The 24,223-nt window shown below is 44.3% G+C and overlaps 2 protein-coding genes and 1 pseudogene across 6 annotated transcripts in view; 2 read left to right on the top strand and 1 right to left on the bottom strand.

Annotated features, from left to right (window-relative positions):
- Nucleotides 1-2,769, bottom strand: part of Apobec4 (apolipoprotein B mRNA editing enzyme catalytic polypeptide like 4) — a 6,752-nt gene extending 3,983 nt beyond the window's left edge. The window contains exon 1 of the mRNA XM_021176246.1: nt 2,550-2,769. The gene's annotated coding sequence lies outside the window, so the exon portion shown is untranslated. The remainder of the gene's footprint in view (nt 1-2,549) is intronic.
- Rgl1 (ral guanine nucleotide dissociation stimulator like 1) overlaps nt 1-24,223 on the top strand; it is a 247,822-nt gene that overhangs the window by 15,297 nt on the left and 208,302 nt on the right. The gene's annotated exons all lie outside the window — the stretch shown is intronic.
- LOC110296246 overlaps nt 23,290-24,223 on the top strand; it is a 7,218-nt pseudogene continuing 6,284 nt past the window's right edge. Inside the window, exon 1 of the transcript XR_002378164.1 lies at nt 23,290-24,220. The product of XR_002378164.1 is annotated as an ornithine decarboxylase pseudogene (transcript). The remainder of the gene's footprint in view (nt 24,221-24,223) is intronic.

Here is a 24,223-nt window from a genome sequence, read left to right as displayed (position 1 = left end):
TGGAGGGCAAAGATTGACTTTGCATATTTTTCTTTCTTTTTCTTTTTTTCTTGCTTGCTTGTTTGGTTCTCTGAGACAGGGTTTCTCTGTGTAGCCCTAGCTGTCCTGTAACTCAGTCTGTAGACCAGGCTGGCCTCGAATTCTGAAATCCACCTGCCTCTGCCTCCCAAGTGCTGTGCCACCACTGCCCGGCCACCTCCGTGAATTCACACATAAGTTTTGGGGATCCAGCAGGCACTTTACCCACTGAGCTATTTCTTCAGCAGTCTGGCTTTGAAGTTCAAATAAGCTCAGACCCTGTTTGATCAGATGGAACCTGTGAATTTCCTTCGGGAATTGTGTCCTGGGTGGCAAATGTTTAAAAGCTTCAGTGTGGCCCAGGGTGGGCTATGGCTTTGTTTATGCCCCCATTATCCAGTGGCTAGCAGCCTTGGGGCAGCTCTGGCACATGGCTTTAGACTGTAGTTTTTGTTGTTTTAATCAGCTCTCACTATGTAGTTCCTTGCTGGCCTGGCCTGGCCCCTGCCATATACACCAGGCTGGCTTTGAACTTGCAGAGGTCTGCCTGCCTCTGCCTCCTGAGTGTGGGGATTAAAGATATGTGTCACAGCTGGCCTACGTTGTAGGTCTTTGTTCATCTCTGAAGTTGCTTTAACCCAAGGATTGAGTGTTTGCCTCAGCTTCCTCCTTAGGACTACATTCCCTGATGTAACTGAATCCCTTCAAGGCTTCCTAGTCCTTAGAATTGCTTTGCTCTGGGAAGCTGGTTCGAGCCCTTGGTGAGGGACAAATGTCTTGGAACATAAGACTATTTCCTGAAAATCTTGCTTGTAAGTCCTCCCTGAACCTCCTCGGCCAAACTCATCAGTCTGCTGTCAAAGCTTGTCACGCCTAAGCCTAATTTTGTACCCTTAAGTATTGTGCCTTTCGTGTGGCTCACTGCTGAGCGACACCAAGCTCTCGACTCCCAGTTATAGTTCCAGTTTACCAGAGAAAAACGCTGTGCCACAATACAAGTGAAAAAAAGGAAGGCTTGTAAGATGATGTTGTGTGTGTAACAAATGCGCCAGAAAGACTAGCAGGGGCCCAGAGAGATGGCATGGCACAGGGTGTGTGTGTGTGTGTGTGTGTGTGTGTGTGTGTGTGNGNGAGAGAGAGAGAGAGAGAGAGAGAGAGAGAGAGAGAGAGAGAGAAGGCCTTGCTGTGCAAAGGAGAGGACGGGGGGTTTGGCTCTCCAGAACCAACATAAAAGCAGGGCAGCCTATTTGTAATCCTGGAGCTCAAGGGAGACAAGAGAATCCTGGGCAAGATGGCCTGCCAGACTAGCGAAAATGGCAGGCTCCGGGTTCTGTGAGAGAGCCTGTCTCAGAAAACAAAGGTGGAGAGCAGTGGAGAAAGACAGTAGAGGTCAGCCTCGGGCCTCCATGTTCCTGTACGCACAGATGCAGACACACTCCACCACGTGCTCACACAGTATGAACAGGTACACACATGGGCACACATGCTCAACACACGCACTTGGAACAGTGATGGAACAGTGATGCCCCCCAGCAATCGGAAGACCAACTGGTACAGGTGAGGTTTTCTCCTTTATGTATCAGTGTTTTGTTCCACAGAAGATAGGGAAAGTACCGTGAGGGCCTTTTCTGCCTTTGTTATTATTTTTTAAGCTGATGTGTGGAACTAAGCATATGTGACCTGTAACTGCCATGAGGAAATCATGAGGTCCTTAGTCTTTTACAATAAAGGCAGCAATGTGAACCTCTTTGCTTTCCCAAAATATCCTTATTTCTCCCCTCTCCTGCCTGGGTTCCAGCCTTAGGCAGACACGGCGCGTGACTGTCTGAAAAGTGATCTTTATGACCAATGGCCTTGGTATAAACGAGGGTGCCCTGGAGTCCCATTTTTCTTAATGCCTTTTCTGTGACAACTATCTGAGGTTCTATACTGGAGCTTTCTCTTTTTCTAGTCTTCCTGGGCTGTCCTTTCGCCAGCCTGCTCTGAGGGAGAGAGCACCACTCCCTTTAAGCTTTTATAGAACTCAGGGTTTATTGTATGAATTCGTTATTGCTTAGTTTTATGTCGATTATTTCTATGGTCAGTCACCTATCCAGGTGTCTCAGGGCTACCTCAGCAGCCTGCACTGGCTCACAAGCCAAGTGGGTTCTGGCTTGTGTCCCTGGCTACTTGTGTCACTACTGCCCCCCCTCCCTGCCCCCATCATTTTTGCCTGTATTTGGTACATATATGTTGCCCTCTGAAGAGCAAGCAGATTTGTCGGTAGTAAGCATGAGAGATGTGGGGAGCCCAGCTTGCTGAAGGACATCTTTCATAGACAGTGGTGAGTGGCCCTGGCCTGGCTGAGGGAGGACACACTTCCTCCGTTTAACACAAACGCACACACAACGAGGACAGACTGCTCCTGCTTCAGCGGGGAGTGCTGCTAAGGCACAGTTCGCGCTGGAGTAGTTGGAGAGTGGAGTTTGCCCTTCCCAATCCGTGTGCAATCTGCTCAGAGCTAAAAACAACTGTTAGCGGTTTATAATTACCATCTTTGTCTCCAGGCTTGGCTCACACTGCAGGTGTTAGAGGCACTGGTCCATGTTCTTTGTCTTCTTAAAGTCCCATGCCTTGCTTCATGTAGATTCAGAGGGCACCTATGCCATCAAGACTCGTCTCTGATACCACAGCAGGACTCCTTTTCTGTTTCTATTAGTTCTTTTAATTTTTTCTGGTCCAGGTTAGTCCTTGCTGAGGTGTGGCTGCCTCTAAGAACACTGTTGAATTGGTGCCATGGCAACGTTTGAAAAGTAGCTACTGCTAGGATACGGCTCTGACACTTATTACTTTATTTGCATATCAAACCACCTGTTCCAAAGATGAAAATATACATGTCTGCATACTTATTCCAGCCCGGATAAAAGGGTGATATCTGGTTAAGTACATGCGTTGAGTATTTTTCCCCTTGTGACTGTAAGAATAAAACCTCAGGTCGTCTTCTCAGCATCTCTTTCACATGTAGACTAGAATCCAGGCTTAGTGTGTGGATAAGGTTTGGGACTCTCTTGTCTGTGCAGTAGCCAGGGAGATCTGCCTTTCTGTGACACTGAGCTGAAGTGGCTTCAGCTAGAGATGAAGGAGAGCAAGTTTGGACCATCAGACCCTAAGTCCACAAAGGGACCTTTATCTATCTATCTATCTATCTATCTATTTATTTATTTTTGGTAACATTTTAAGAAAAGATTTATTTTATATGAGAGTTTTGCCCTCCTTATTTGTATATGAATGCAGCACCCGAGGAAACTAGAAGAGTATGTCTGAGCTCCTGGAGCTGGAGTTACAAACGGTGGCGAGCCACCACCTGGGTGGTGGGAACTGGACCCAGGTCCTGTGCAAGAGCAAACGTGCTTGTAACTGCTGAGCCATCTTCCCAGCCCCAGAGGGAGTGTTTGACTCTGTCTAAACACAAGTCATGGGAAGTGACAGCTCTTTCCTTCCTCTCAGAAGTTCCCTGGGGAACCCATGCTACCTGTATGCATGGCTCCCTTCAGGTGAAGACATGCGTTGCTTTTGGTGCAGCCCTGCCTTTCTCTTTTCATCCTTTCTCACTCTCTCACTGGCCTCATCTTCCTGCTCCCCGTTCTCAGACTCAGGACACTGCTCGTTGTGATCTCTTGTTCTTCCTCAGGCTACTTGAATGAGTAAGTGCGGACTCGCTGTGTAGTCTATTAGTTACTAGGAACAGCTTTTAAGCATAAGCTCTGATTCCGCAGGGAGAACGGGCTCCCAGAAGCACCTCCTGTCTGCTGGTTTTGGTGTTACTTCCGTGTTGTGCTTCCGCTGTCAGACTCTGGTGGCCGTCGTCAGCAGTCCTCTCCCAGCCACGGGGCTCCCTGGAGGCTGGCTGTGTTCTCTTGGGCTCTGTGTTTCTCAGGGTCTCACCCTTCCTACCTTTTGCCTGAATCACGCCCTTCTTGGTTTTGCTGTTGTGTCCAGAACATCTCCTCTCAGAATTTACACGTGACTGAAAGTTGATTCTCATAGCTCATCTTCTGCTTAGTTCTAACAGTGATACTCCACTATACAGTATTATATATGAAGTTGTGTGTGTGTGTGTGAGGTATATGCCTTTATTCCTAGTAGTTAGGGAACAGAATAAAGTTTGGCAGATCTCTGTGAGTTTGAGGCGAGCTTTGTATTGAGTTCTAGGCTAGCCAGGGCTAGTAAGAGCTTATCTATTTTTTTTAGTAAATCTAAAAAAATGTGGTAGTTTTATAAGCTCTTGAGATATTATATAATAAAAAAAGGACTTGACATGCCATAGGTCTAGTCAAGCAGGAAAAGGAGGAAACAAGCCCCACAGACTTGTTGGTCATCCTGTGTGTGGCATGCAACTTCAGTGGTGGCTTAGATACTCACTAAATCATGTCCTAAAGAATGTTAAACCAGAAGCAGCAGCAAACATGCACCTGTAATATCATCCACTTGTGTAGTTGGGTGGTTTTAGGAAGCTCAATGATATTTAAAATGTATATTAAATTTCTAATTATCACATAACAATGGAAGATACTTATGTGTAATGATTAGGCTAACTGGTATAACCATCTTAGTTAGGGTTTTACTGCTGTGAACAGACACCATGACCAAGGCAACTCTTATATAAGGACAACATTTAATTGGGGCTGGCTTAGAGGTTCAGAGGTTCAGTCTAGTATCATCAAGGTGGGAGTATGGCAGCATCCAGGCAGGCATGGCGCAGGAGGAGCTGAGAGTTCTACATCTTCATCTGAAGGCTGCTATCAGAATACTGACTTCCAGGCAGCTAGGACTAGGGTATCAAAGCCCATGCCCACAATGACACACCTATTCCAACAAGGCTACATCTCCTAATAGTGCCACTCCCTGGGCCAAACATATATAAACCATCACACTATCACTTCAGATATCTATTATTTCTTGGTGTTGGGAACATTTGAAGTCTTCACATGCTTTTGCAGCACACAATTAACTGTGGAATGTTAGAGGTTGTCCTTTTATCTCGTCGGACCGGACCCTGTACCTTGCCAGTCTCCTCACTACACTCCTTTCCTCTCGCTTCCCAGACTTTAGTGAGTATTCAGGTGTCCTTGCATCTTCAGAGGACAGCCTTGGGTGTGGCCTGCCTTGCTTGAGAAAGGACTTCAGTGTTTACTGCCACCATCTCTGGGTTTGCTGGCCTTAGAGCTTTCTGTGATTCCCCTGCCTCTGCCTCCGATGTCTCGGAGGACATGCTGGATACGGATGCTTGCGCTGCTGCATCTGGCTTTTATGTGGATTCTAACGATAGCCCTGAAGTTTATTTGTCCAAAGGAAACAAACACCGCCACCAGCAGCAGCAAAAGAAAGCTCTGCCCATAGTTCTGAAGAAGAACTTTGCTGGTGGATGCTTAGCAGGAGGGAGAAGCTTCTGTCTCAGTCCACCTCCCTGTTTCATAATATTTCTGTTGTGTTTTTAAAGATTTATTTTCCTTATAATGAGTGCACTGTCACTGTCTTTGGACACATCAGAAGAGGGCATCAGATCTCATTACGGATGGTTGTGAGCCACCATGTGGTTGCTGGGAATTGAACTCAGGACCTCTGGTGCTCTTTTTGGGTGACAGAGTAATTTATATTTTATCGCTCCTGTTATTAACTTTTATTAGAGTACATCGTATTTAATGAATTACATACTCTATTTTGTGTTGCAGTTTGGTATAACCTCTCAATGCTCAAACCTACATAGTAAGTCACTGGGGAAACGGGACTTGGATTTAAAAAGCAAGCCTGAGGTGAAGAAAGGCAGAGGACTCAGGAGGCTTTCTGGAGCTTGCCAGGTAGTTTGATGGAAGAGAGAGAAAGGAGAGGGTGAGCAGAAAGGAAAAGAAGACAGAAAAGCCAGGATGCTGGGCATGGTGGTCCAGGCCTGTGAGCCCAGCACTAGGAACACAAAGGCAAGAGGATCAGGAGGAGTTCTGGATTATCATTGCTTATGTAGGCAGTTCTAGGCCAACCTGGGCTACACAAGACCTTATCTCAAAGAGGGGTGGGAGGAGCAAAAGATGGATCTTCTCATTTGAATTTGTAGATAAAATGGCCACAGGGTGGCAGCACAGTCCAAACTCCGGGACTGGTTGGCGGACTTTTCTTAACCACACTTTAGCATTCTTCTCTCATTGTCAAGGAACAGCAAACAGCAAATGCTCCGGATTAAAGGTGACTTCCCTGAGAGAAGGGTAGGGAAAGGTGCCACCATGGCCTCTGCACAGTACGCTCCAAAGAAGGCTTCAAACTGGCAGGACTCACTTAAAATTCCAACCATAAATACAGCTAAACTAGATCTAAAACACAATCATTCTTAAATGTAATACAAATTATTTTATGAAAGAACAAAATGGCAAATAAAACATAAGACCATTTTTCTACAATCAGTCCAACTGATCTGTACATTAAAAAAAAATGAGTGCTTAATAAATGTAAGCAGAATGCTTGCCTGTTTTTTGGCACTGAGACTTGACCCCACAGCCTTGGGTGTGTGAGGTGAGCGCTCCACCTCGGAACCGTGGGCCCAGCCCTGGCTTTGCCTTGGTCGTGTGTCCTTCTGTTGTTTAGCTGAGAAATGGCCACTAAGACCTGTGTGGTCAGGATTATACCCTAGGTTTCTCCCAGGCGTTTTAGTTTCCAGTCCCAGTAGCTAGATCTTTAATCCATTTTAAGATTGTGTGTGTGTGTGTGTGCAATGTGGGACAGAGCTCCAGTTTCAGCCTGTAGCTTGTGGATAATCCAGTTTTCCCAGTAACATTTGTTGACTAGAGTGGCACCTCCCACTCTGGTGGTGTAGTGAGCACACGTGCACACACACACACACACACACGTGATGCACATCATGGTGAGTGTGTGGAGGTCAGAGGGCAGTTGGTTAGATGGTAGTGGGTTCTCTCCTTTTTCTTGTTTCATCAGGGTCTCAGGTTATCTCTGCTTCTGCGCTGCATGCGTGTTCCAGGCTAGCTGCCTCACGAGCTTCTGTGTGAGTCTCCTGTCTCCACTTCTCATCTTAGAATAGGGATGTGGGACTACAGATGTGGAACATTGCATCTGTAATGTGCTGAGAATTGACCTGGCCTCTGCAGGTTTGCTTGGCTAGCAGTTTTAGTCTACTGTGATGTCTTTCTGGTCCTTAAACTCTATATTTACTGTTCTATGTACACATATTTTATAAACACTTTGTATTAGCGTGTTCATTTTCAAAGTCTTTATTGTGACCAACTGGCTTGCTTTATCTGCTTAGTCTGTGTTGAATCAGTGTCAGCACTAGTTAGAGGACATAATGTAGCTAACCTGTTGATATATTTTTGTTGAAAAGCATCATAACAAAGAAAACCAGTCAAAGAGGTGTTGATAGACACACAGGAAGACATTTTAGAGCCGTCTCACAAGTTAAGGGTACCAATTCTAAACATTCACTTGAAATGGTCCAAGATGTGTTCTCAGAATTCATCACCAATCCTTTACCCATGATCTATTCTAACACTTTATCCCAATCACATCCATTTAATTGAAATCTTATGCTAATAAAAGTGATGGCTAGGTTTCAACAAATATCCTATATACTGGTCCTTTATTGTACAGAATACAATACCGAATATTTTATGAATTTTATTAAATATTTGATAATCACTTTTTGCTGATGTGCTGTCAAAGTCATTAGCTGCTCCACTGGTAATAGTTGTTAAATTATGCAACATGACAAATGTATATTTTTTCCAAATCTTCATATTTATTTATTTTGTCTTTTCATCAGCTGCTGAAAAACAGATTATATTTTCTATTTCCTGCATCCTTGGAAATACTAATATTTATTGTTCTACTGAAGATCTTATACATCGGGGAGAATCTGCCTGCCCACTACTGTCTTTGAGAAGTTAGAGAGCTTGGTGTAGTGGCGCACACCTTTAATTCTAGCACTCAGGAGCTGAGGCAGGTGGATTTCTGTAAGTTTGAGGCCAGCCTAGTCTACATAGTTAATTCTAGGACAGCCAGGGCTACATAATGCGTATCTGTCTTGAGAAAGCAAAAAACAGAAACAAAACAAAACAAAACAACAACAACCAGTTAGGCTACTTGTAGCTGTAAAGGGCCTTCCCAGCATGTGCTAGGCCCTGGATGCCATCCTGTGTGTTGCCCCCACCTGCCAAGCCCACCAAACCAAATAATGACCTTGGGCCCTTATGATTGGCTTTTATACTGCAAAAGTCCTGAGCTATCCCTCTGTATTGAGATGTCTAAAAGTACTTACAGCAGTTACTACCCCATATAGAATATTCCCATAGATAACCGTCATACCTTAACAGCATAAACCACAGCTGTTTGTGACCAACTATGTTGAGGTATAGTTTATTTATAATAAAATGTACCCATATTAAATACATAACTTAATGAATCGGAACAAAATGTGTACATTTATGTTATCATAAAAATACAGGAAGTTTCTCTGTACTCCAAATTTCCTCTTCCTCATCAGTCACCCTCCCACATAATACAGAGCCCCCTTGACTTACGAGGTTCCATCTTAATGCACCCATGGTACAGTGTACTTTGAAAGCATCATAGGGCAAATTTCTCTATTAACCAGCTTAACACCCTCCCATGGCAGTGCGTGCCCTGCCCACTTGTCTTGTGATGGTTGATGACAGGTGGGGTGGAGGTGGTGGGAGGTGAGCTTCCCCAGACAGAAGCTGCATGCCCCTAGCCCAGAAAGGGATTAAGTCTCAAAACTTGAAGTATTATTTCTACGGAATCACGTTTATGTCTTTGTAAAGTTAAAAGAGATACCCAGTTGAACCCTTGTAAGCTCGAGACTGTCCATGGAGTCCCACACTTTGGACTCTGGCTTCCTTTGCTTATTGAGGTCATTGATGTGATTGTGCTGACCGCTTTGCTTTTAAATTTAATGAGTGTCTTTTAGAGTGCTTGGAGCTGCATGACAAATTTGAGAGTGCAGAGAATTCCTCATACCTTCCTCATTGTCAACACCCCACAGCATAGTGCTGGATTTGTGAGGAGTCTTGAGTCTCTATTGACAAGCTTATTACCCAAACCCCACAGTTTACCTCGGCGCCCACTCTTAGTGGGACACATGCTAGGTGTTTTTACCAGTGTACAGTGGTATGTGTCAACTGTTGTAATGTCCTGCAGAATGGTTTCACAGCCCTGAAAGTGTTTTATGTGTTGGTTACACAACCTTTCCTCCTCTGAACACTACTAGCCGCCATTGCCATTGCAAAGCTGTGGTAACTGTTTTACTGGTTTACTGTTTGTTTTTTTTTTTTTTTTTTTTTTTTTTTTTTTTTTTTTTTTTTTTTTTTGGTGTCTCTTAGTTCTTTTATCTTTCAAGAAAGTTACGTAGTTGGGATCATAATGTAGGTATCCAGATGGCTTTTCCCACTTAGTGTACCTTTGGGGTTCGGCATGTCTTGATACTTCTTTTGTTTGTGCTAAATAATAACACATTATCCTAATTGCCCAATTTGTCCATTCTTGAATAGAAGGACATCATGGTTGCTTCCAATTTGGTGTAGTTTTGAGTAAAGCTGCCCTATTTCTCCTTATGCAGGCTTTTGAGGATGTACGTTTTCAATTCCTTTTGGTAAATACTAGGGAGCATGGCTGATGGATGGCCCATGTGAAATTCTTTAAATTTTAACAGAGATTTAGGCCTTCTTTGTGTGTGTGTGTGTGTTTGCCTACATGGTGGATGTATATGTACTGTGTGGGCCTAGTGCCCATGGAGGCCAGAAGAGGGTGACAGATCTCCCTGGTCCTGAAGTTACAAATGGCTGTGAATTGCCATGTAGTGCTAGGAGCTGAATCCAGGTCCTCTGCCATAGCATTAAGTATTCTTTTGTTTTGTTTTGTTTTGTTTTGTTTTGTTTTGTTTTGTTTTGTTTTTGAGACAGGGTTTCTTGGTGTGTAGCCCTGGCTATCCTGGAATTTTGTGTATAGACAAGGCTGTTCTTTTCTTTTCTTTTCTTTTCTTTTCTTTTCTTTTCTTTTCTTTATTGATTGATTGATTGGTTGATTGATTGCAGAAAGTGGCTATCATAAGCTCTTTACTTACAGGTGGGTGCTTTTTTGTTTGTTTGTTTGTTTTCAATTTTTATTAGATATTTTCTTCATTTACATTTCAAATGCTATCCCGAAAGTCCCTTATAACCTCCCCCTGCCCTGCTCCCCTACCCACCCACTCCCACTTCTTTGCCCTGGCATTCCCCTGTACTGGGGCATATAAAGTTTGCAATACCAAGGGGCCTCTCTTTCCAGTGATGGCCTACTAGGCCATCTTCTGCTACATATGCAGCTAGAGACATGAGCTCTGGGGTTACTGGTTAGTTCATATTGTTGTTCAATCTATAGGGTTGCAGACCCCTTCAGCTCCTTGGGTACTTTCTCTAGCTCCTTCATTGGAGGCCCTGTGTTCCATCCAATTGATGACTGTGAGCATCCACTTCTGTATTTGCCAGGTATTGGCATAGCCTCACAAGAGACAGCTATATCAGGGTTTGTCAGCAAAATCTTGCTGGCATATGCAATAGTGTCTGGGTTTGGTGGCTGATTATGTGATGGATCCCCAGGTGGGGCAGTCTCTGGATGGTCTATCCTTTTGATAGACAAGGCTGTTCTTAAACTCAGAGATCTATTTGCCTCTGCCTCCTGAGTGCTGGGATCAAAGGTGTGCACCATTACCACGGGCTGACTTTGTTTAATTTAATAACTAATTACGACATCTTCCTTCTGGCTGGATGCTTCTGCAGGTGCATCAGCACCGAACATGAGCTCTTGTTCCATATCCTCATCAGTATTTGATGTCAGTGCTTTGGATTTTACCTCTTTTTTTCCCCCCTCTAAATTTATTTATTTATTTATTTATTTAATGTATTTGAGTACACTATAGCTGTCTTCGGACACACCAGAAGAGGGCATCAGATCTTATTACAGATGATTGTGAGCCATCATGTGGTTGCTGGGAGTTGAACTCAAGACCTCTGGAAAAGCAGTCAGTGTACTTAACCACTGAGCCATCCCTCCAGCCCTAGAGTTTTGGCTCTTAATAGACATGTTTCATCGATGCTCCCATGTGAATTTCAACACTGTCAGAAGACAGTGGACGTTTGTCAATATGCTCATTTGAGTCTGAGTATCTTCTGTAGCATGATGCCCGTCTAGACCTTGTGTTCATTTTCTTGTAAGGCTTTAAGAGTGCTTCATATTTTGTGAATAGCAGTTCTTTGTGATATGGATCTTGCTCATATTTTTTCCTATTCTTTGGCTTGTATTCTCATTCATTCCCTTGATGTTGACTTTCCTAGAGCAAAAGTTTTAAGTTTTATTATTTTATTGATATCTAACTTGACAACTATTTCTTTTATGGATTGTGCCTTTAATGTTGTATCCATAACATTCTCATTGTTTCCAGGGTTACTTAATTTTATCCTGTGTTGTCTTCTTAGAATGTCATAGTTTTCTATCTACACTGACTTCTGCTGTACACTTAAGATCTTTGTCTCCATGATGTTGATATTCATTTTCAGGATTACTTGTTGAAAAGACTATCTTTGCTCCATTTATTGCTTGTCTGAAACAGAACCTGAAATGCATTCCCAGCATCTCCCATTATCAATGCACAGAATTTCCACTGTGTTGTTATCAGTGTAGGAGAAATGAAGATTGTGATGTGTGCCTGAAAGTAAGCAGGGGAGGGGGTAAGGGGGTACCAGACTAACCCTCCTCACACTGACTTGCAAAGAGCTTTGTTTAACTCATCTGAAGCTCTTCTTTGTTCAGGAAGATAGAGAATAGCCAATAGGGCTTTGACAGCTCCATTCTCCAGGCCTCCTGCGTGACAAGGTTCAGACCACTGGCCAGCTTTTCAGCAGTCTCTGGAGTCAGGGGTGGCTTTTGCTTGCCGTCCGCAAGTATGTTAACAGTAGTATCCTTGGACAGGGGTAAGTTGTCTCAGGCAGTTGCTGGACTGCAGGCTAGAAATACATCTGTTTTTAGATAACACAGCTGCCATAGTCTGTCTTGTGCCTTGTGCCCTGCAGTATCAAAAAGCCCAAGTGTACAGCTGTCGACCAATTGTGACTGTGACTGTGACTGTGTGGTTATTAAAGTCAGTCGGTACAGGTTGGATGGTTAGCTGTTGTATCAGGAAACATGTTTGACCAGCAATGTCACCACCTACCACAGTGCACTTAATTGTTTCCAGTACTGAAATGGTTTGTATTCATTTCACATTTGGTACTGACCTCAGCAACTCAATAGCAGGTTTTCAAATTGGAGAGTGGCAATCCTCTGATTTCTTTCATTTCTTTTGGTATAGAGTTGGCTATTTGGTCTTTTGACTTTCCATATGAACTCAGAAATTTCATTTTGGGTGTGTATGTGTATTTGTGTGCACTGAGGTCAGAGGACAACTTGTAGGAACCAGTTGGTCTTTCTATCACATGGGTCCGGGGACTCAAACTCAGGTTGCCATGTTTGGTAGCAATTCCATTACTTACAGAGCCATCGCACCAGCCCTCCATTCAAACTTTTGAGTGAGTTTGCCAAAATCTGCAAAACCTCTTCCTGAGATTTAGATTGGGATTTCATGGACTTTGTAGAGCAGGCTGGGAAGAACTGACACCTGACAATAATGAGCAAATACTCATATCAAGAGCAGGAAATGTCTCAACACTTATTAGTTCTTAGTATCTTTCATCAAGGTTAGTTTTCCTCATATAGATCATGTATAAACTTTATCAGATTTGATATAGCTATTCATTTATGGGGAAACTAATATACCTGGTGATATGGTTTTTAACTTTTTTTTTCAAGACAAGGATTCTGTCCTGGAACTCACTCTATAAATCAGGCTGGCCTCAAACTCAGAAATCTGCCTGTCTCTGCCTCCTAGTTTTTTTAATTTTTAATTTTTGTGTTTTCATTGCTGATATATATTTAGGGGGGAAGTTGACTTTTTTGTTTTGTTTTGTTTTGTTTTTTCGAGACAGGGTTTCTCTGTATAGCCCTGGCTGTCCTGGAACTCACTTTGTAGACCAGGCTGGCCTCAAACTCAAAAATCCACCTGCCTTTGCCTCCCAAGTGCTGGGATTAAAGGCGTGCACCACCACTGCCTGGCAAAAATGACTTTTGCATATTAACCATATTAGCTTTTTATCCTTTAACTTATGTGTCACTTGTTATTTTCAGAAGTTTTTTAAAAATTATTTTGGATTTTTTACATGAATAGTTATGTTACGTGCTGGCTAGTTTTATGTGAATTTGATTCAAGCTAGAATTATTTGAAATGGGGTAACCTCTAGTGAGGAAATGCCTCCATAAGAACTGGCTGTAAGGCAGTTTCTTAATTAGTGACTGGTGGGGAAAGGGCTCAGCCCACTGTGGGTGGGGCCATGGGGTCCTGGGTTGTAGAAGAGAGTAGGCTGAGCAAGCCACGATGAGTAAACCATTGAGCAGCACCCCTCTATGGCCTTTGCATCAGCTCCTGCCTCCAGGTTCCAGCCTGGATTGAGTTCCTGGCCTGATGTCCTTCAGTGATGGACTATGATATAGAATGAGTCAAATAAACCCTTTCCTCCCCAACATGCTTTTGGTCACGATGTTTCATCATAGCGCTAGTAGCCCTAACTAACATAGTTACCTATAAACAAAGGGGGTTGTTATTACTTCTTCCCCATTCCTTATACTTTTTATAGTACTTACTTGTTCTATTGTATTAACCTGGATTTTTAACATAATCCTAAAAAACTCGATGGCTAGGGAGACATCCTGATCTTAGTGAGAATGCTGTGAGTTCTCTCCACGATGTGTGGTATTTGCTATAAGTTTCTGTAGATGTTCTTTTCCAAGTTGAGGAAGTTCCTCTTCATTCCTAGTTTTCAGAGTGCCTTAAAAGTTGTTTTTAGATTTAGTATCTATGTAGACCAGATATGATGCTTGGTACCCATGGAAGAAGAAGGCATCAGATTCCTTGGAACCAGAGCTGTGGATGGCTGTGAGCCACCCTTTGGGTGCTGAGACTCAAGTCCAAGTTCTTTACCTAAGTGAATAGTGCTCTTAACTACTAAGCCGTTTCTCCAGCCTCACTTTTTTTTTTTTTTTTTTTTTTTTTTGGTTTTTCGAGACAGGGTTTCTCTGTGTAGCCCTGGCTGCCCTGGAACTCACTCTGTAGACCAGGCTNCCTGGAACTCACTCTGTAGACCAGGCTGGCCTCGAACTCAGAAATTCGCCTGCCTCTGCCTCCCAAGTGCTGGGATTAAAGGCGTGCGCCACCACACCCAGCGCCTCACTTTTTTTTTTTTTAAATTAAATATCATGAGTGTGTAGTGTTGGATTTTGTCAATATTTTTTATGCAACTGTTGATATGCTCAAATGGTTTTTCTTTTGAACTTACATGACTTTGTTGAGAAAAGATTAGGACATTGGGTTGAAGTCAATAGAAAGCCTTTATTAGCTCTCCGTCAATGACATTGAATGTTTAGAATCCAAGTGCCACCTTGAGCTTGTCTCACTTAGGTGGACTTTTAAGCACAAAACCCCACATTTTTGGTTAACATACCTTAGTTATCAAGAACAGTTAGCCAGAAGCGGATTGTAGAAGCCAAAAAGCAAGGTCAGTGCATTTACATATAGACTTTCCCAGGAGGATGGCCTTTGATTGATTACGCCTTTGTTCTTCTTCTTGGCGGGTGGTGCTCATGTCTACATACTGAATTTCAAGGCCTGTGGTACATCGATTGCGGTGTCAGTTGTGTTAAGGTAGGGGGCCTGTTACAACTTAACATTACTTGTGCTTAGTAATATGCATGTTTGAATCCCAAACCAATATTTATACCCTTTCTTAGACATTACACTTTTGTCTTTGCTTCAAAACACAAACACAAAACAAAACAAAGTACCTCCTTATCTTCTTCATTACCTCTACCAACAGACGCCTTCTAGATGGCCCAAATATTACTCTCAGTGCAATATTTATTTATATTATTTTCTATTTCCATGTTCTTGATTCTAGAATTTTCCTGTTCTTGATTTTAGAATTTTTTTCTTCCCTGTTGGCTCAGTTGTACATTTAGAATCTTTGTTATATTTCATCTAACAAGCTAGCTTGTTCTGTTCACTGGAAATAGAAGTGCTGCCGGGATGTAACTGTACCCTTTTGGCCCCAACCTGAGTTGTCATCACCTATTGCTGACGCCTGGCTGAAGCCAGTGTGGACATGCTTGACCTGATGTGCTCAGTTCACTAGTGCGGCCCTGGAAAACAGGCCCCAGAGCACGCGTGTGTCCACAGCCGGGACCTGGGCTGCTTTGTCTTCATCTCACTCCAGCTGCAATATATTCCCAAGGTCCCAGCATGCTTTGCATTCCAACCCACCTGAATTATGTCAACCTCGGTTCTTCTGTTTCCAAGACTCTGTCTTCACGGACTTGCCAAGTTCAAGTCTGGTTTCCGCTTACTCTCTGCACTCAGCCTTCCAAAACACAGCATCCTGCCCCAATTGGAGAGCTTGTGGCATAGTCCACAGCAATGGAGGAACGAGTCCAGCAACAGCTCAGAGATCTAGAATGTGGGGATGGTCCAGAGAAGCTTCTAATTTTCCATTTTATTAAAGAAATGAACTTACTCAGTATGCAAATCCAAAGGCTTTCTATGAAATGCTGATGGCATTTGTGCCTGCAGTATTGCTTGAAGGCACATTCTAACTTAGGTGGGGAGTTTCTAGCTGAGGGTGACTTTTGACTTGCTCAGTTGATGAGAAGCAATGGCCCTGCATTCTAGTCCACAGCATCCTTTCTCTTGGAGGCCTTGGAAGGAAGGTGATTTTGGTGCAAAGCATCCAGAGGACGCTTGGTGGTTTGATGGATCATTTACCTCAGTGTGAACTTCTGCTTTTAGGAAACTCTGACAAGGTCACGACTGGAGTTGGTTTCCCTCAGAGGGCAGCCCCTGGGGTTTTGCTGATGTGTTAGTGTTTGGTTAGGAACACAGCTTTGAGGATTTTAACAAGTATCTGGTGTCATGAGCATGCTGCGGACTGGCAGTGAACCCACAGGAGCAGTGGCTTACACTGGTGGCCAGCAGTCTAATGACAGCTTTCATCTGTCACGTGATCCTTATGGGCTCATTAGTGCAAGTTTTCCTTCAATCATCCTCTCCTTATTTGGGTTTTGGTTCTTACTTCTTTAACTTTCTTGGTAGTATCTTCAAAGGGAGTTAGGAGGCTGTCCCAGGAGCTGCCCTTGAAGATTGTTGCAATATGTATACCTGTCAAAAAGAGTTGACCAAGGCCTGTGGAGAGCTATGTCACTCATTAGGTCCTAAGCAGTGCCAGCTCTGCTCTGATCCTTCCAGAAGCCATCAGAGTGGATTGTAGACTCACAGTGATTTGCCATCTTCCCTCCTCTCATTTACTCACATGGGACACCCAGAAATCATGGACTCTGGCTGAATCCAGCTTATGTTTGCGTGGATGAAAGAGAAACCCTAATTTCTGCTTCCCATAGCTTCCTTTCTCTTTTCCCTGTCTTCTATTTTGCTGTTCCCTTTCTCCCATAGATCAGAGCATGCTGAAATCCTCAGGAAATGAGAGATAAAGCACTATTCTCTTGTAAAAATGTAACTTATAGTGGAGCTTCAGATCTGGGGGGAGGGCGCTGTAATGTTCCTCTATTTCAGCCATTTAATTAATGCCTGAATCCATTTAACTACATCTGTGGTCCTTATAGGATACTCATATCACCTGTAGTCGTGGGAGACACTGGTGTGCCCATTACAGCTTGAGCATCGATGTGACTTAGCTGCTGTTTATGATAAGCTCAGCACATTTTCTTAAAATGCTCATCCACAGGCTTTTAATTTATTTCTTTAGCACATTACAGAGTAGCATTTTTTTGTTTTGTTTTGTTGTGGCTTTTGGTGTGTGTGTGTGTGTGTGTTCAGGCCAAATCCAGAGTTATTAAACAATTTAAAAAAGAAGAGAGAAGCAGAGTACAATGGGAACAGAATAGGAAATATCCTTGTTTATTACAAGTTGTCAAGTCTTCATGAAACATTTGTCTTGAGGCTGGGGAGTTAGTGTAAGTTGGTAGAGTCCTTGCTTAGTGTGTAGGTTTCTCGGTATCTCCAGCACTGAATATGCTGGTCAGGGAGGCACACACCTTACCCACCCCCCGCACTGAGGAGTGGAGCTGGGGAGATGAGACGAGGAGATCAAGATCATTATTAGCTGTATGGTGAGCTTGAGGCCATCCTGTGCTACATGAGATCCTATCTCAAGAAAAAGCAAAGCAAAACAACCAAAATATAACATCAGTACGCTCCACATCGTCTTGATTGTTCAGTAAATTATTTAATTAAATACTTATGTGTATTAGATTTCAGTGGTCAAAACAAACAAACAAATAAGCAAACAAACAAACCAAAACCATCACCACCCCAAAAACCGAGAAGCCACTGAATGGTACACACCTAACTTCTCTGCGGCCATGAACTTAGCTTTTATTTTCTTGGCTTTCCCTGAGCTAAACATTTTCACTGCCTTCCACTCATCCAGATGTATCAAGGTCTTAACATCTCCCTGCCATTCTGAATACATTTTGAATGTTGTCTGTGTGAACCTGGACTTGACGCTGTTTCTTTGGTGTTCTCCATCTCTGGCTCTTATGATCTTTCCACCTCCTCCTCTGCGTAGATCCATGATCCTCGAGGGGAGGGGGTTGATGAAAACATCTCATTTAGGACTGGGCAGTCCAAAGTCTCTCATTCTCAGTACTCTGTCCAGTTGTAGGTCTCTATGTTAGTCCCCAGCTAATAGGAGGAGGTTATCTGATGATGGCTGAGCAAAAACTGATCTATGAATATAGCAGAACGCTGATCTGTGGGCATAGCAGAATGTCACTAGGAGTTTTTGTCTATGTTCCTTTAGCAGAACAATAGTATTTTTTTTTTCCTAGGTTCATGGTTTATCTAGTATCAGGTTCTTGGCACCTGAGCAGTGTCAGGCATGGATTCCATCTCGAGGGGTGGGTCTTAAATCCAAGCAGAGAGTAGTTGGTTACCCCCACGACCTTTGTGCCACTGGTGTACCAGCGTGTCCTGCAGGCAGGACACCACTGTAGACTGTGGGGTTTGTAACTGGGTTGGTGGTTATTTTTTTCTTCTGGTAATGTCCAGAGTACCTACTAGTACCGTGAACATTATTTAGAAGGGGTAAAGGCTCTACTTAGGCACCAACTCCACTTCTCCACATTCACTGAGCTATGTAGGTGCTGTCTTCAGCAATAGGGCCTCATCTCAATTGTAGAGAGCAACCAATAGCCTTGACAGTAGCCTGAGTTGTTTGGCTGCTTCCATGCAGCCCCTTTGCCTTTGCCCATTTTTCAGTTGGATTATGTTGTTGTAGGGTTTTTGAATTATATTCTGAATATTGATACTCTGTCATGTATTATTAGGCAAATATTTCCTTTTCATGCTCACTGAGGGTCAGGGCTGTTACAGACTGAATTCATGTTCTTTGACTTATGATCGTTCCTTGTTCTCTGGTCCCCAGAGTAGCCCATTGTAGGGTCCCTCCCAAGATGGTGACTGTTCACAGTACTTTTAAGCCAGGGGGAGGAATAAAATTGGGTTTGCTGTACTGCCAAACTGTTCTTCTGGACAGGTCACCAAAACCCCAGCAGGCTTTGGGGCTTGCAAGACTTCATCCCGTGGGTAGGACTGCCAGTCTGTTTTCACCAGACTCTCCAGGCTTACCTTCAGGATGAGGCCTCTGCTTCCCTCTGCCTGCACCGTGGAGCCCTGCCTCTGGGTGGGGTGGGGGTAGGGTGTGGTGTGGTGGGGTGGGGTGGGGAGCTTTTCTTTCTTTATACCTTTGAGCTGCCCTTCCTCTCTTTTTTGTTCTTTTTTTTTTTTTTTTTTTTTATTTTGGAAGAGTCTCTTCTTTTTGTCTCGACTCTCTTCCTTCAGTACACCACACAGACACAGCTCCTAGCCTGCCAGCCTGTCCCTGCCACACTTAAGTGTTTCTGCTTTCCTTGGAATCTACTTCTCACCTGCTGTTGTGATGGTAGTTGTCTTCCTTCCACTTCTGGGCACAGGTCCTTCCTAACCATCTTTTATGGTGATGCTTGGCTATGGCCATGAATTCCCTTACTGTTTACTTATCTTAGAATGTCTTTCTTTTCTTTGGATGCTGAAGGATGGCCGTAACCCTCCTGGCAGGAGAGAAGATGGTCTAAGGAGAGACCCTCGTGCCCTTCCTTATGGCAGTTAGGACAGTGGAGCCCAGGGCACTGGGGTTTCCTCCGGAACTAGTGACAGGGCAGAGATGGTTGAAGCTTTTGTGCCTGCCAGACAGAGGGAACTTGTCTCTGAGGAAGAGATTTTGTAGAATTCTGACAACCTGTGCAACAAAACTTGGAGCTGCTGAGACATCCATACTTTGACGGAGCATGGGACCACACTTTGATCAAGACTGCTTAGTTACTTAAACTTACACCTCATACCAGTACCTGAAGACAGACTGGGTGTGTGTCCCCAGATCTCTCTATTTGTTTCTCTTCCCAGTGTTTCCACATTGAATACATTTATGATCTATGCTTTCCATTATTATTTGTTTGGTTAATTGACATATTGAGGATGGGTGGCAAGCCATCTTGTTAGAGCTGTTATGGTCTAGGCTCATCCCTTGTTACTCTGGTAACAAGATAGCCTTGCTGGGTGTAGTAATGTTGGTTCATAATTATTTTCTCTTATACTTAAAATGTGTCCTCCTGGGCTGGAGAGGTGGCTCAGTGGTTAAGAACACTGATTGCTCTTCAAGAGGTCCTGAGTTCAATTCCCAGCAACCACGTGGTGGCTCACAACCATCTATAATGGGATCTGATGCTCTCTTCTGGTGTGTGTGTCTGAAGACAGCTACAGTGTACTCATATAAATAAAAATAAATAAATAATATTTAAAAACAACAACAAAGTGTCCTCCTGGACCTGTACAATTTCTGCTACTAAAACCAGTGTTATGTGTCTAATGGAGTTACTTTAAATGTGACTCAGTGCTCTTTCTTACAGATTTACAAGTCCTTTGATTCTGTTGTTGCTGTGTTATGTTTTGAGAGAGAGTTTCTCTGTGCAACAGCTCTGGCTATACTGGAACTAGCTCTGTAGAAACAGGCTGGCCTTGAACTCACAAAGATCTGCCTGCTTCTGCCTCCTGAGTGCTAGGGTGAAAGTCATGCACCACCACCACTTGGCTGTCCTCTGCTTTTGATGGTTTGATCATAATCTGTTATGGTGAAGATCTTTTCTGGGCATGTATACCTCTTTGGGGCTTTAAAGATCAATACTTGGATGTCCATGCCTTTTCTAATATGAGGGAAGTGTTTTGCTATCACTTTATTGGATATGTATTTTTAAGTTTTCCTTTTATCTGTGTGGCTGCTTAGCCTCTATGTATGTCTGTGTACCCATGCCTGTCTGGTGCCTGCAGGGGCCAGAAGAGACGAGATTCCCAGGAGAGGTGAGTGTCCTGTGGTACTTGCTCTCTGATTAGGCTTGGTACAGATCTAGGTGCTTTCTAGGGGAGGCAAGGGCAGGAGTCATAGCACCCGTTGGTGGCATTCACACTTGGTTTTGTCAGCAGTTATGTGATCAGACAAAGTTTTGCAGTGATCAGTGTGAGGGATATGCGTGGGTGTGGTGGCAGCAAGATCAGAGCTGCTCTTCCCTTCTGCTATCATGGGCATGCTGGTCCAAGAGTAGAAATCTGGCTCCATGCATCCCCCCAACCCCCAACGCAGCTGTGTGCTCTCTTCCAGTCTTCTGCTTGTAGTACCTGCCAGCCATCAGGTAGGAGTGGGCCACAGCTGGAACTGGGGAACATTCCTCTCAGCTGAGGTGCTCCCAGGAGTGAACCAGAGCAAAAGCAGCCAACATCTGGCAGTTTCTCTTCAGACCTTCTAAGACTGTGCCTCAGGGGTGGGACACCAGCAGAAATCACCTTGGTATTGCTCCAGGCCACCCAGAATGCCTGTGCTGGCAAAGGAGTAATGGAAACTCAGAGTTCTGCCTCCATCTTTTTGGCAACAGGCTCCCTGTGCAAGGTGCTGGAGAGCAGGGCCCCATCCTTGGCATCTGTGTTAAGCCATTGGAGGTTGACTTCATACCTCTGGATCAAGAGCAGGCTCTCCCAGCTCCAGTTTTGAGAGTGGCACCTGGCACTTTCCTCTATATCACCGCTCTTTATAATTGGTCCTTCTTCATGGGGCAGTAAGAGTCACTCCACCGGGGCAAGTCTAGCTTGTAGGGCAGCTACACTCTGACCAGGGGAATGTTTGTGGGGCCACAGGAACAGGAGCACACCACAGTTTCTGACATCTCAAGTAATTCGAACTCAATGGGTCCTTCCCACAGTGGCTCCTGGCTGCAGCACCCGAGTGCTTGCTAGGAGGTGAGATGAACTCTTTTCCCAGAGCCAGGATGCTGTGTAGATTTCAAGCTCTTATCCTCCTAGGCTGTGAAACCATAAGGGTTGTGGGTAGCAGTGACTAGGATTGCTGGTGTTTGCACTAATAGAATATCCTGGGACTCTTCCACCTTACCCTGCATGGAACCCCCTGGGTATGGATCTGAGCAACAGGCTCTGGGACACTTTATTTCTTTTGTTGTGCTCCTGTCTCAGATTCTCTCTCTCTCTTTCTCTGAGTTTAAAAATGGGACTTCAGGTCTGTTGATCTAAGAGTGTGTTTGGGCAATTCTCTTTTGTACTTATTCAAAGCTGTACTTCTGTGTCAGATGTCACTTTAAAAAGCCATATTGAGATGCCCCTCAGTTCTCTGCACATCACCACAGTTCTCCTGGTCAAGTGGCACAGGCAAGCTTCAAATAAGCGTCTGCCTTTGCCCTTTGAGCCGAGTCACCTGGTTCTAATTTGACGCATCATTTTACTCCATGAAGATCTCAAAATGTTTCCTATTTGTTAACTTCATGCTGATCATACACTTAAAAAGTTCATTCAACATCTGATATGCCCATGCAGTGTGGCAGGCGCTATTCCAGGGATGGAGCAGTGGACCACCGTATGAGGCCTTTCCCCTAGAGAGCTGACATTTTACAGGTGTGTCTGTGTCTCAAACCAAGCAAGCAGGGATCCCAGGGCAGGGGTACTGTGATGGCTATTCTTGTTTGTCAACTTGACTACATTTAGAATCAACAACAACAACAGCAGCAACAAACCAAACAGCTGGGTACACGGGTTTTAGTTAACTGGATCCTTTGAGGTTGGAAGAGCTACACCTTCTCATGGCAGCTCCAACCTCAAAGGATCCAGTTAACTAAAACCTGTGTACCCGCTCACCCTTGTTTTCACAGCAAGCGCAGTGCCCTGCTGCGGAGGTGTTCCTTCACTGCCATTAGGCCTCCTTCTTCAGCATTCCAGTGTATGCTGAAGAGCAGCTGAGACATCCAGACTCTGGACTGAACAACTGCTGCATTCTCAGACTTTCTGCTGTTGTTGAACTAGCTGGACCACAAACTGTAAACCACTGGGTATATATATATATATATGTGTGTGTGTGTGTGTGTGTGTGTGTGTGTATGTTAAAAAATTCTATTAGTTCTGTTCCTCTAGAGAACTCTGACTAATAATAGAGCTCTCAGGAGACTCATCTAAAGTCCTATAGCTGGTCACTAGATATTCTCTTCTGGATTAATATCCGCTAGAAAATAGAATTCAGTTATCATTTAACAGATAATGAGTCTGTCCTTGTCAATAAAAAAAAACCAAAACAACCTACTTTCAAAACATCCCTTTTAAAACATTTCATGCCCAGTCCTTGAGAGAAGGCTGAGCAGTTAGGTCACGCCCTGCGCTTCCAGGGAACCTGAGTGTGTTCCCAGCACCCGCGCCACGCAGCTCACAGAGCTCCTGAAGTTCCAGCTCTTGAAGGCCTCCTCTGGCCTCCATGGATACCCGCGCACATGCAGCACTCACACACAAATGTAAAAAAATAACGGCTCCATGTCTTCTCACTTCCTGGGTTTAGTCTGCTATGAAGAAGGATATTGGTCGGTCCCTGCAGCCGCTGCCGGCTGCCCTCAGCCAGCAGCTCGGTGCCATCTGTCTGCGGCGGGCTCGACAAGGCGGCTGACTGGACCGACGCTCCTCGCTCCTCGGGGTTTGGCTGCGCATGGGTCCGGCCAGCCGCACCACCGTGCTGTGAGTGTTTCCACCACTCCAAGGAGACAGCATTTAGAGTTCTTGGATAAGTCGGCCTTGTGAGGAGCTGGCGATAATTTAATTCCATCTCCAGGTTTTCTGTAGGCACATCGAGAACCATGAGCAGCTTTACTAAGGACGAGTTTGACTGCCACATCCTTGATGAAGGCTTTACTGCTAAGGACATTCTGGACCAACAAATCAATGAAGTCTCTTCCTCTGACGATAAGGATGCGTTCTATGTTGCGGACCTCGGAGACGTTCTAAAGAAGCATCGGAGGTGGCTAAAAGCTCTTCCCCGCGTTACTCCCTTTTATACACTCAAATGAAATGATAGCAGAGCCATAGTGAGCACCCTAGCTGCCATTGGGACAGGATTTGACTGTGCAAGCAAGACTGAAATACAGTTGGTACAGGGGCTTGGGGTGCCTCCAGAGAGGATTATCTATGCAAATCCTTGTAAACAAATCTCTCAAATCAAGTATGCTGCCAGATGATGACTTTTGACAGTGAAATTGAATTGATGAAAGTCGCCAGAGCACATCCAGAGGCAAAGTTGGTTCTGTGGATTGCCACTGATGATTCCAAAGCCGTTTGCCACCTCAGTGTTAAGTTTGGTGCCACACTCAAAACCAGCAGGCTTCTCTTGGAACGGGCAAAAGAGCTAAATATTGATGTCATTGGTGTCAGCTTCCATGTGGGCAGTGGATGTACTGACCCCGAGACCTTCGTGCAGGCAGTGTCAGATGCCCGCTGTGTGTTTGACATGGGAACAGAAGTTGGTTTCAGCATGTATCTGCTTGATATTGGTGGTGGCTTTCCTGGATCTGAAGATACAAAGCTTAAATTTGAAGAGATCACCAGTGTAATCAACCCAGCTCTGGACAAGTACTTCCCATCAGACTCTGGAGTGAGAATCATAGCTGAGCC

Source organism: Mus caroli, chromosome 1 (genome assembly GCF_900094665.2).
Source record: "Mus caroli chromosome 1, CAROLI_EIJ_v1.1, whole genome shotgun sequence".
Lineage (NCBI taxonomy): Eukaryota > Metazoa > Chordata > Mammalia > Rodentia > Muridae > Mus > Mus caroli.
The sequence above is the reverse complement of the archived record's forward strand: the minus strand, read 5'-3'. Positions and strand labels throughout refer to the sequence as shown.